The sequence below is a fragment of the Natator depressus genome, chromosome 11 (genome assembly GCF_965152275.1).
Source record: "Natator depressus isolate rNatDep1 chromosome 11, rNatDep2.hap1, whole genome shotgun sequence".
NCBI lineage: Eukaryota > Metazoa > Chordata > Testudines > Cheloniidae > Natator > Natator depressus.
The window spans coordinates 24,382,972-24,397,197 of NC_134244.1; the positions used below are offsets into that span (position 1 = coordinate 24,382,972).

Sequence of the window (14,226 nt, forward strand, 5' to 3'; positions counted from 1 at the left end):
CATACAGTTCTTTCCTCTCTATGGACATGAGCCAAAACCCGCTAAAACCACCAGAGAGACTCCAATTGACTTCAGTGGGCTTTGGATCAGGCCTTATGTGTATTCACACTCTGAGTGGAGGCATAGATATGCACACACATACACAGCAATAGGAAGAAAATCCTTTAAGAAAACAGACTGTAACACAAACCCGGTTACAAGTACAAGACAGCCATCCTGAGACAGAGTCAAAACACATAAGACACTCTTGGTTTTGCCCTTGCAAAATATTGCCATATACCCATAATAAACTGTAGCCAATTTATTTTTTTTAGAAATGGAATTTACAGATTACAAAAATGGTTTGCTCAAGTCATCATCATCCCTTTCAACTTCAAGACCATTTGAATTTGATCCTGACCAGACTGACCATAAACTATTCTGTTTGGATAATAGAGGAAATGGAGCAGTTTGTCTGGGGTAACCTTATAATAAACTGCAGCTCAATAGATATGAATTATTGCTAAAATAGCAACAAGCAACTTTAGGTCAACAGAGGTGAATGCGTGAAACAGTATTTACAACAGTAAGGTTATTTTTATTTTCAGTTAAAATTAGCAAAGTCCATCTACTTTTTTCCATTATAATTTTATTGCATAACATAACTTAATCATTTCGGTGAGCATGATAACAAAATGACCATATCATGGTAGCATAAATATAACTTGTCCATCAAAAATTCACCTTAATTTGCACTCAAAGCAATGTGGTTTGGTTACAATGTTAAAGTTTAAAAGTACATTTGGTTGTGATTTTGAAGCTGTCTAATTTATTTTTCATGCAGTCACTGAAAATATAGTGATGTTTCAACTTTTTGCCAAGTTTTAAGACTTACCTGAATGCAGGCCCAAACTAACTTTGTTGTGTAGTACAGAGAAGAGCAAAAGCATGGAAAGCCAACAGAAATTATGCAGACATGGGCAGCATCTGGAGGGCACACTAGCTTCCCAGTGTGATATCCCTCCATAGTAACAATGCACCTCTGGGGCTCTGAAAGTATTGGAGGGTATGGCCAGCAGAAGGGTGAGATGCTGAAGAACAGTCGTTCTGTGCTCAATGTACTCGAGAAATATTACTGAAGTTACTGCTACTCAGAACAGCATTAACTGTCACTCCATGGTCTCTTCTCACCTCAAATGGGGAAGTTAGTGCACAGAAATAGGCCACAAGACTCATGTCAACTCAACCACTGTATTGGCCATACTGTCAAAAGTGAGGGAGACCAGAATAGCATACAAACGAGCAAACACTCCGTATGGCTCTTTGAAGAGCTATTTAGCTGGCACCGTGAATCCCTACCGATTGTTGGGACGCATGCGGTCAATAGCACCCTTTCCAGGCAATTGTTTATCCATCCTACATGGTGGAGAATAAGTGGGGAGAATGCAGCATCATTTCTCAAACCTCCATGAGGCACAATTTTGAAAGCTTTTCTTTTTTATTCCTTATCGCACAATAGAAGACATTACAGACCATTCAGAGTCTTGTCAAGAAAAGAAGAGAGGCTGTGTTACAGGCTGATCCCATGTGCCATGATATAGGAAATTGCAGTCCTTCGTAAACAGGAGGCATCTATTAAAGAAAATAATTACAAACTCAAAATTACAAAGAGACGTCCAGACAACTTGAGTTCCAGCTTTGTTTCCTAGGTTTACCAGGAACCACACTTGTGCTTGGAATTCTAGAGAGACATCTAGTGGCTGAATAACACATGACCAGTAAATATTTATTCCATGCTTTTACATCATATGGAAATAAAGAAAAACAAGTCACTAAAATCTTGGGACCAAAAACTAAATAACTCAGTGCACTTACTTTTTTTTCCTTTGTAATAAACATGGCAATTTTGCTTTGCTTTGTTCACTGGATTATATTATTCCCTGAGTATTCATGTGATCACCACTTATTCATGGAAATATATATAAATTCTAAAAGTTTTACCAATTTTAACACAAATGATCATTTCTCTGAAAATTCATATTGGAAGTGTACTATGCATTAATTACTTAATTTCAATGACCTAGTCAAAGAGGGATACATTTTCAGTCTCTAAGAAACAAGGTTTATTCCGAGAATCTGGATAATAGTCATGATTCACATCATGTTTATCAACACTGAACCTTGCTTTCCAGAACTATATGCTGTTCTTGGAGATTTACTCTAAGTTCTTTAATGACAATCAGTTTAAAAATATGTATTCATGCAACTGGACATTTTTTTCTAATAATACCTTTCAGGCAGACAACCATATTCTGTATTGTGAAACAGCTATAAGGCTTTCCTGGTGGGCAATAGCCTACAGTCTTCTACAATTCTGCACAGAAAAAGAGATTATACCAATGAATGATCACTACACAGAAGACATTTACTATTCTAAGAAAAAGGTTTTATCATTCTCCTTGTTGGCAAACTGAGCTGTAATTAAAGGTCGTCTATGCTCCTTGTCATTATCTCTTTATCTGAATTGTTAACATTGTACCAGGTTTACTTTCTTCATAAAATAGTGGGATTGGAGCATATCACCATCATCTTGATGGCATTCCAGAATCTTCGGAGTGGCTCACTCTTTGAAAACAGATCTCTGAATACAGATGCTAATGTCTCTTTCAAATTTATATAGAAAAAGTGCACCTTATAAATCTGCAGATTAGGGTTAAACCACTGTGGTACTTGTAAAACAGATAGGGCAGTATTCTCTGGATCTGAGATGTTATTCTTCACACTAGATTATTTCACATTAAAGATTGCCATTGAAATCAAGATATGATGTATGCTTTGCTTGAATTTCACCCTCTTCCTTTAATTAATTAGAAATCCCCTTTTTTGACAAGAACTACACACTTATACAATTATACATTATAATTCTTCCTTGAAAAATTATCATGAGACTCTACCAGCCCAGGCACAAAACCATGCCTGCTCCTAACCATGATGATGATAATTATGAAAGAACTAATTGTATTTTCTTTCCACGTCCAAAAAAAAACCAAACAAACAAAAAACCCTTGCTGAAGGCAGTTAGACGAGTAGGAGTTTACCAGGCTGGTATAATTGTTATTATCCAGGAAGTTGCTGACGTTATTAAGAATTTAGAATTCTTCAGACAAATTTGGGATGGAATTCTGATACCTCCTTATTACTGAACACCTGCTAGATATGTTCAATGTGTTTTTGTAAGTGTTCTTTATGCCAGGGAAATGGTCTGTTACAGATACCGTCTTCCTATTAAGCTCTGTCTTCAAACTGATTACTCTGGAACAAATGGCTCCATCCAAGGGAAACCTTCTGTTTAAAATGTCAGAGAATTTGTGTAAGTCATACAAGTTCAGTTATCCTGAAGCAATAAGATTCAGACAACAGTAACTTCTCTCAATGATGAAAAAAGCCTTAAATATGTGGTACTTTAAGTTTTTTTAATATATACCCCAGTCTGAATTCTTATTTTATTATTATTTTATGCATTCACTAGCTCCAGTAAGTCACCTGAATTGTGAATCTATGTCACAATTTGTAATTGTACACTCTCAATCAAGGGTACTGATACAGCTATCACCAATTCTTACCATTGTGGCCTAGCCTACTATATTTATTATAATCTTATTACTATTAATAACTTTATTGCAGTCTTATCTGGATTTAACCTGTACCAGTTAATCCTCATCCAAGTCCCAATCTCCAGTGAACACTGGGTCTGCTATTTCATTACATCGGTCAGATCAGATGAAATGGAGACATAAGCTGGGTATCGGCTTACTGTAAAAAGGGCATCCAATGGCATGATAAGGGCTTTATATGCATCTTAAACAATACGGGTATCACAATGGGGCTGAAGTGAGCTGTAGCTCACGAAAGCTTATGCTCTAACAAATTTGTTAGTTTCTAAGGTGCCACAAGTCCTCCCGTTCTTTTTGCGGATACAGACTAACACGGCTGCTACTCGGAAATAGTTCAAATGACCTTAATGAACCAGGATGGACTGGTAATGGCCCAAAGTGCTTCAACACTTCCAGAACCCGACAAGCTCATTGGTCAAAACTCAGACAAAGATTGTGTTTGTGCCCCCATGAATTACTCTTTACTCATTTCTGCAGATAGCTCCATCCGACTGATTTTATCTGCAAATTAATTTTAAAATTCTTCGTAGTAAGAAATACAGCATGAATAGTAAAGAATGAATGACAAAAAATGCAACCCATTCATGAACAATCTATAGGCTATTACTTGTTTCCCAAATTATTAGAAAACAATTAAAATAAAGAACAAATTTGTAAAAAATATTACCCATTTGCAGATAACTCACTAACTAAAAAGAAGGCCCAAACTTGTCAGATAATTTATTCACAATGAATAATTCGATCAGCTTTCTTTGTATCTTTGAACTTTTGTTATTCAAAAAATGAACAACAAATAACCCCTATTAAATGAAAGGACTAGTATTCAAATTCTTGCTGCATACTGAATATGTTGTCCCAGAAACCTTCTTGGCTTGCCTATTGGTGTTGGATAACATCACATTTTATTAAAGATCTGTGAAGTGTTTCCTGAGATGTTACTTAGCCTATTTTCTGTAGACAGTAAGTTGTACAAAATCTTCTTGGCTTTGTATAGGTGATAACAGGAAACAAGAATAATGAGATAAAACCTCTTCTTTCGGGTTTTTTAATTGAGGAACAAATTATTTCGTAGTTTCTCATTAGTTATTCCCATGGATTCTAATGACAAGGTGCCAACTTTCACACTTTAAACAGGTTAATTAATCAGGTAGTAATGAAGTTGGGTGATACCTGAGTGTTGGTGTGCCAAATAATCACAGCTCCTAATAATGTGCTTAAATGTCTATAAACCTGAGAGGATACGTTGAAATTCAGCTCTTCTCAGTACTGCATAAATAAATGCAAGCTAGCTAATAGGCAAACTATTTTTAAAGTTGTACTCTGGGTGTCATTATTATTGATGTCACATAAATTAGATGTTTATATTTTCTCCTCCTTACTTTTTATGACCTTCAAGGGACACTGTCAAAATTGGCATACCTCAGATTTGACCTACTTATTTTCCTTATAGCTATTTGCCAAATCCATGAAAATTTGTGAATGTTATTTTTTTTCCAAACATTGCACCTTCAAAATCTTTTTTTTCAATTAAATCAATACAAGACAAATATACAGAAAGAGCCTAATATTAACAAAACAGCATGTAAAACATTTGGCAAAGAAACAAAATTCAGCTTCAAATTTTTCAAGTGATAATATGAAGAACTGTAATATATCTATATCTATGTGTCTCTCTATATATATATCTATAAATCTAGATATATTAGTATTAAAATATCATAATAGAGTTCTGTTAAGAATGATGTAAAAGTAACTTTAGTAACCAGGGTGGATGATAGCCAGTTGTGTTGGAAGGTACAATATCAAAATGGCTAAGAATTATTTTTGTATTTGATGTTCCAACATAGATTTGTTTGTGTTATTCATTGCAAATAAATTATCTGACAAATTTAGCCTTTTCCAGTTCTCTGAATTGTTCACACACCGATCCTGATTTCTAAGAATATATGTTATTTTAAAAAAAAAAATTACTGAAGAGTTCATGCAAACAAATGTCAGATTTGTTCACACACTGATCATTTCTACTATTCGTTGTTTGCAATGCTTGATTTGTCACTGAAAACACATGGGTAGTGTTTCTACTTCCTTATTGGATAACTGACACTTTTAAAAATGGGAGAATAGCCAAGGGTGAAGATTGAATAAAGAACAAATAAAGCTCTTCCACATACAAATTTTGGAATGCTTGGGCTAAAATTTAATGGATTCACAAACATTTTCATCACCTAACCAGTCAGTCTAGTAGAACTGAGCTTCAAGGCACCTTAACATCGAATCTGTTTAAAAATAAATGAGAAATATTATAAAATATTTAGCATTTTTTTCAGTGACTCTTTTTAAAACACATTCCATTTTCAAGACTATTCAGTGCAGTTACTTTTCTTAGATCCTGGTAAAAGCTTTCTGGAAAATCCCAGACTGGGGGGGAAGGACTCCTGCAGGAGAAGGCACTAGGTTTGCTTGCTAATCTATTACCCAGTGTCCTTTCTGCTGCCTTTTATTTTGTTATTTTTAAACCAATGGGAACTCTAACTGGAATTAATTTTCTTTCCTGGGAGAAAACCTAATATAATCTGAAAGGCCACCATTTCAAGAATTGATTGATAAATGCCAGGGAGCCAATGGCAGTTTGTTTAGCAATAAAAGAATTGAAGTTCTCAGGACTAGGTGGTCTAAAAAAGATTAAACTTTACTCTGCTGGGGTATCTTGAATGGTGGTTCAACTATTAATGTATCTCAACTCTACATCTCTCACTCTTTTTTTATTTTGCACATTACAATTACTGGCCATGATCTTCATTCATGACTTATTGTGGGTGACAGGCCATAATCCTCATTCATGACTGGCTATCAAGAAAAAAAAACACAAACAAAAGCTCTACATGCTACTTAGAAAGAACATGACATTATGCAGAGTTTATCTCACTCTAAGAGCAATATGGAGATATAACAAATGCCACAACATAGATGCTTTTAAAGGATTTGTTTTAAAAAGATGCAGCTTCTCTGAATTTCTGTTGGGGGAGTGGGAGAAAAGGGGATGGAATTGCAAACATGTATATCATTAGTAGAACTGCATCCCACTTATTTTCCTGTGCAAATAAATTACATAAATGGGGTGTGTATTGTTAGCTATACTTCATCCAGAGATTGGGATAATTAGGTTTCAAATACAGAGATGTTTTAAAACACATTTAATTTAGCAAAATTGGTAAGGAAGCCACTGCAATTAAAAATAAAGGACAAAAGTTTCCTCTGCCTTTCTGGGTAATTCAGGGTGAATTTAGACTGTGACATTAGAAGTACAAAAGGTAACTAAAAATGCCATTAAATGAAATGTTCCAAGTCCAAGCAATTTCCTTCTTAACAGAAAGAAAAATGCAAACAGAGATTACTAAAACCCTGCTGTGTTTAATTTAAGTGTATGTAAGCCTTTTACTCACAGTTATTTTGTCTGGAGATAATCATGTAGATCCTCAGTGGTCAGAGCTGTGAAGCGTGTGTTGTCAAAAGTTGCTCACTCTTTGATTCCACCTCGCTTCTGTCAGCCATGGTTCACATCATGCAAGCTCAACTCATTCATCTTCTGACAGGGTGGGATTCTCCCATTTCTGTCTCCATCAATTTGTTTCTGTCGTGTCTAGATTGCTTGCAGAAATACTGAAAAGTGTGTGTGTGTGTTGTGTGTTTAAATTATTATTATACATATAGCAAACTATAACATACTGTAAGCACTGAGCATATTATCTCTTGCAATGTTGCATCAGCAGGCTTTTGTAGATTTTTAGGCTAAAAGGAAAATTCAACATATACTGCAGAATTATTATTCTATAGAAATGAAAGAGTTAGAGATGCATTAGATACAGATAGCTAAATAGGGAGAGAGATTGTGTTCTGAAGAGGTATTAGGTGGACAACTAAGGAACTATTACAAAGGGCAAGAAATTAGGGGCTCACTCCTATAGTACTGTCCTTACTAAAAGCACTGAAGTCAATGGGGAGTTTTGCTTGAGTAAGGAGTGCAAGATATGAGGCTTATTTATTGCAGAGCTATTTTATATTGACATTATACGTCAGTACTTTATATTGGTGCTGAAAGTGCTCTCTAAGAAGTGAAGTGTCTTTCATCATCCACTGATGAAAATTTGTTGATTCATAACAAAATGTTAGGGCTCAGATACCTCATTTAAAAACTCTCATTATTGCTTCCTTTAAGCGTAGAAATGTAATATTAAATATAATATTTCTTGTATTTAATACAAGGCAGCCAAAGCTGAATGAATGCCAATATGAAAAGGTATGAATTTTCATTCAAGAAACATAGAATAATAATGTCAGTCATGAAAATGGTGATGCATCAAAGCTAACATACTACCCAGCTGGTAATGGCAAAATTATCTTACCAAGAGTTAAGAAATCAGAACAAAGCAAAATGAACCCAAGAGATTTATTTCCAACTTGAAACACAGGCAAAATTTATTTCCAGCATCCCATGTGCCCAGCATGTCCATCATGGCACCATCACAAACAGTATTGTGACTGAAAAGACAAATATAGAAAAATACAGGAAAAGATCCCTGTAGGTGGATGGCCAATCACATTGCCATTGGAAAAGCACTAGTCAGAGTCCACCATGTCCCTCAGAGCTCTCCATTTTCTTTTTGGCTGTGCCCATTTTGATAGTATAGTAATTTATCTTCACCATATGCAAATGGCAACCACGTAAAGATTTTAAAGACTGGTTGGAACAAAAAGTAACTTTTGTTTCAGAGCTGGTAGTGGATTTCCTGATTACTGGAGGTACAGTACAGTAGACCTGAAAGTGGTCCAGAGAAATATTTTGCAAACATTATGAAATTTGCATTCTATGTAATATTTCCTTGCATATCTAGCTGCAGAGAGATAGAAAGCTTTACCACCACAGTGATGCCCGAGTTATATAGCAGCTGTACTTGGAGTGAACAACATAAAATAGCAAATGAAATCCACTGCAATCATATGTTATTACTATTTTCTGTATTCATTTCTAGTAGCACCCATAACATACTCGGTACTTTTTAAACCGAAGAGAAATCACATTTCATGCCCTCCAGAGTGCTCACTCTAAAGACAGATGTGCAGAGGCTACAGGGAAACAGTACAACAATCACTAGATTGATCAACAGGGTTATTAGCTGTGTCACACTAACATCAGGTTATGTTAACCCAGGACAGTGGGGAGGGGTTGTGTGTGCATTTGGGGTTTTTTCTCTGAAAACATGTCATTATGAGTTAGTTAATTTGCTATAGGCATCATGGAAAAAGTGGGCCTTCAAGAGGGACTTGAGATGGTCACAGTCATGAAGGTGAGCTCAGGAAGAATGTTCCATGCATGGAGGCTAGCATAGATGGTGACAAGAAGCTTGAACTTGATGCCCTGGAAAAGGGGAAGCCAGTGGAGGATCCATGGAGCCGTGAAATTGACAAGAGACCCAACAGCCGATGTAAGTAACCCTAACTACACTGATATAAGTGCTACACCTTTCATGGAGATGGAGTTATTATGTTGATGTAGAAGGGCACTTACATTGGCAGGACAAGGCAGTAGTGTGTACACTGACATAATTAGGTTGATGTAAGATGCCTTATGTTGACCTAACTTTGTAGTGTAGACTATGCCTGAGTCATTCCTAATTTATCCAAATGGGATAAATCCTCGCTGGAACTCTGACCAGAGCCTGTTCAGGGATGCAAAAAGGAGAGGGAAGACACCTTGCATTCATGAAAAGGCCAGCCAAAATGTATAGACTCAGACTCATAGACTTTAAAGTCAGAAGGGAAATCTGGCCTTTCGAATGATTATTTACCATGCAGAAAGGCCTAAACTAATCCTATCTGGGGTCAGGGAGAATTCCACTCCCTCTGCCCACCACCCTTTTCAATTACTGGACAATCAGATGGTTCATTAGTAAGGTTTATACTCCCTCCTGGAACGGGCATTGTTGGCTACTGTATGAGCCAGAATATCAGACTGAATGGACCACTGGTTGGCTCTGGTCTGGCTATTCTTAGCTCTTTGTACAGTACAGTATCTCTATAGGAAGCCAGGCAATTTGCAAATAAGCAGAAACAAAAGGCCAAGGGCAGCAAAAAAAGTAGATTTCTAATATTAGGCTCTAAAACCAGAAGGTACTATCCAGTCACTAGTTATCATTAGCAGGAAATGAAGAAGAGGAAATGAGGGTGATGAGAACTTGCCTACATTGTCATATTTTGTTACTTTTGTGGTGGTAGCCAGTGGTGACAGGTGACTTCCCCAAATCCATTTTCTTGAATAATCCTCATTATTAAAATGCAAGTTTCAGCTGTTTGTAGATGTTATGGTTTGTACTGTAGGAACAGGAGAGTTTAAAGCCCTCATGAAACTTAAAGCCCTCTCATTCCATAGAGTTTTAGATACAATCCTGACCGCAATAAGAGATTGCGTTGCTTAAAGATGATAGCATGATCCAAAATGTAAAATAGGGAAGATGTTGAATTATTATATGTGAGCAAGGGCTGTTAGAAATTTTTTTATCTAAAACATTCTTGATGGAAAAATGGGGTTTTAACTAAGTGAATATTCTTGCAAAAAGTCTACTTTTCATTGAAAACCCAAACACCCCAAAATCAAAATATTTTTGTCCAACAAGAAACTATTTCAATTAGGATATCCTGCTGCAGTGTCTCTTCCGAATTTCCACTATAGCCATAAGTTTCTGATGATGAACCACCTCCCCTCTCTAAAAGGGGAGTGTATGGTACATCACAGGACATGCAGTCCGACCAGGGAATTGATAATATCTTATCCTCATCATGACATAATGATATCAAAGACATAGTTCTAGAAAAGCTGCTTTGGTCATGCAAAGAGAGCAGAGAAGAAAGAAGTTAGAGATAATGAACTGGCAGTGAAAATATCTGAAGGACTTTGGCTTCTCCAAGTTGCAACAGATGCCAAACTGACCCCTGGCCAATCTGAAAATCAAGAGACCAGAAAAACAGAGTAAAGTCACTTCTGCCCATCTCATAGCCTTCGCTGCCCCATTCCTCCATTCCCAACACACACTTCAGCTGTGGACCTAACTGTAAATTTTGTGTTTCGGATTTCTTGTGCATGTGTGTGTAAACCAATTCTGGAGAATTTTATTTATTTTTAACAACATTGCTCAATTAATAGTTTGACATGCTATTTACAATGCTAAATTACTTGTTTGCACTTTATTTACCTGAAAATTTGATTAATGAAAAGCTTTGTTTACTGGTCTTTCTAAAGAGATTTTATCTAGTGTGCCAACGATACAAAACATTCCAGACCTTTTGTAACTCTAACTAAAGTCAAGCAAGAAAATTACCTAATCTTCTTCTTGATTTGTAGATGGCTACGGGACTAAGATCTTTCTTTCTTTCAGTTGTACAAAATTACAATGATCTTGTACTTTTGTATCTGATGAAACAGATTGCTACTTATATCACTAAATAAACTATTCTAAGGATATGGAAGGTATCAAATCATCATGTAGAATAGGCCCATTTTCTTTTTAAGGTCCTAACTTCTGGAAGCTGTTGACTGAACCTGCTAGACTCTGAATCTGTTTCTGTTTTTAGGTGTTATCTGAAGTCTTTTTATAAAATCTTTTAAATCTAGATCTATTGTATTTTATTGGTTTTCAGGTATTTGATATATGTCCTTTTTTAGTAAGATTAATGTAAAGTGCTTTGGGATGTGTCTACATGAAAGGTGCTATATAAAATAAATGTTTCTGTTGTACTCCAACAACTTAAGCCACCAACTAAGACCAGATGACTTCAAAAGACTTCTTCAGATATCTGTATGAAAATAATCAAAAACTTGTTCATTTTAATGCTGTGAAGTTATGAGTGTAGAATGGATGTTAACCATTTAAAAAAGAGAAATAGATTAGTTCAGGAAGCTACAAATTTATAAGTTCAACCCCATTACTTATAAATGGCAATCTATGAGCCAGATTTCTCAATGGAGCTGCATCAATTTACACCAGTTGAGGATCTAATGTATGTATTGTAGAAAAACAATTAGAATGGATTGAAGGGGAAAGATCTTGTCTAATCCACATTGCAGAAGACCCTGATTCTGGAAAGCTCTCAGGTTTCTTGTTCCAGCTGGTGGGATCAGGCTCCTCTGTGGGGCCCTAGGACAAGACCCTGAGGTAGTATAGCTTCATTGAAGTTAATGAAGGATCTGGTCCAAAATGTTTAGAAAAAGTGAGTTAGGCATGGGCCACTCGCCACAGGAGTGAGTTCTGTGAGAGCATTCAAAGAAATGTACCTATGCTAATCTCAAAGGAGTTTAAGGGCTATAATTTGCCTGAACTCTAGAAAGGGTGAGTGACCTCATTACCTTCTGCTGACCATGTTGACCTGAGATGGATATTGTACTAAGAGAACCCACAATCACACATCTTAGGGAAATACAAATCTCAAAAGAAAAGAAAAGAAACCAAATACAAATAAGAAATCTCCTTCTCGGGGCAAAGGAAATCTGTCTCAGCAGCACCACTTTTAAAATGGATAAAAGCCCTTCTCAGAGCTGAAGACAAATCAGTGGCACCAGTTTTAACAAAGAAAGAAACCTTACTTAGGGCGAAGAGACAGCAGGAGTGGTAGGAGTACCAGCTGGAACAGAGATGCACATCAAAGATAGTAAAGCCCTATGGCTGAAAAAATTACATGGATACTACAAACTAATAATTTTAAATATTAAAAATCCCTTTCAGCCTGAAGAAAAGATTCATGTTTTAAGCAGTCAGCCCAAGGTTAGCAAGCACTGAGTGAGTACAGTCCCTCAGAACAGGGGATCTTTACCTTGAAGCCTGTTAGGTAACAAAGTGAGTTGGTTAATCCCTACTAGTTTAAAGACACAGTTTGCTATAATTTCCCCCCCTCCCCTCCTCCCCCCGGGCTTTTTGGTTTGTGTTGAAATATATGTGTTAGTCTTGGTTTCACCTACAGTAAAGTTGCACAAAATGTTCTGTTTTAGAACAGGGAGGCATACAGAGTCTGTGCTTCATTCCACATTTATACAACAGCTTGCTTTTCAGCATGACTCTAGCTTTCCCCCATGCCCTAAACATTAGGATTTATAGAGTTAAATTTAAAGTCTAATTTTCTTTACTAGCAAAATGTATCTCATTTGCTATCAGTCCATGCAGTATATGTTTTGTCAACATGGTGATTCAAGGAGAAAGTCAGGCTCTCTTTGTTATCAGATTTACAATGGCTTCTTAAAAAGACAGCTTGTGTATACCTCCTGCCTCTCTAGAATACTTACTTGCTTGGTTCCTAACAATGGCTCATTAAATTCAGTCAAACTAGTATGAAACTTACCTTCAAACAGTTTCACTTGCTGAATCCCATTCTCAAAGGATTTTCTAATCTGCAATTTTTATTTTAGACTTTAACCAGGAAATTTGAGATGAAATAGAACATAACACTTTCTGAAAAAAACTTGATGATAGAAACAGAATAGATTTATGTTACTCATATTTTGAAGACAATCACACTTGTAATATTTATTTATAAAGCAGAGCATTTGCTGTTGGTTTTGACTGTAATTAAACTGCATCTTGAAAGAGCATTCTGTAGATTCTAGTAAACATTCATTTTTTCCATCACAGGGAAGTCCATTATTTTGCAGATCTGAACAAGGAAGTTCAAATCGTACATATCTCATAATTGGCAACCATAGTGTATTTAAACCATGTGCTGAGACTTTTTTTTTTTCTTTCCCCAGAAGCTCAAACTTAGCTTGAGAGTCAGCAGCACAAGGACAAAATTTCCACCCTTCTTGTTTGAATCAGGATAATTCTGATTTGATAAACTGTTATGTGTCTCTTGTTATAACCTTCCCCCACATTCCCTCACCCTCTCTCTTACACAATATATTGCCCGGCTTTCTAACAATGTCAAAATATTGGTAGGTTTTTTTTTATAAGAACAAACAACAAAAAAAACCAAAAAGATTTATGTGAAAGCCCAAAACAGACTTCTAAGTAGGCTGTGTCTTAACTGTTTAAATTTTGTAAGTAAAAGGAGGGGGTATTTATACCTGCTATAGTCTTTGGGAGGGGCAAAGCATATTTCACCTTTTATTGGTTATTTACTGGTTATTTACCTTTAGATTATCAGATGCCTAAATAAGGCATCTTAATTAAATCTCAAAAATGAGGCTGTACAGGACATTGTCTCTCACATTAGCTTGTGTTTACAGTCTGACTTTGGAATCTGTGTGCAAAGCTGAACATGTAAATGTCACTGCACAGCTAAATACTTCCAAGTAACCCTAATGGCTGTAGTTGTCCTGCCACTGGGAAGAGTTCACCAGTGCTTTCAAGACAGCAGTCATGTGAACAGCACATCACTGCACTAATATAAGGTTTATATCCCATGGGTAACTCAGACCACACGTGTAGTATAGCAAAAGTGCCATCTGGAAGTAATTCCCTGTTATTACTTCTTATCAGGACTGCTGAGGGGTTTTTATTTATCAAGTATAAATGAATCATAGGGAAAACTG

General features: G+C 36.2%; 1 long non-coding RNA gene across 1 annotated transcript; it reads right to left on the bottom strand.

Moving 5' to 3' along the window:
• Positions 1-696: 696 nt before the first annotated feature.
• On the bottom strand, positions 697-13,159 carry LOC141995568 (uncharacterized). The gene is made up of 4 exons (XR_012641359.1): positions 13,038-13,159; positions 7,097-7,313; positions 2,270-2,353; positions 697-1,611 (listed from the first exon to the last, which is right to left on the bottom strand). It is a non-coding gene; the product is annotated as an uncharacterized LOC141995568 (long non-coding RNA).
• Positions 13,160-14,226: the final 1,067 nt, after the last annotated feature.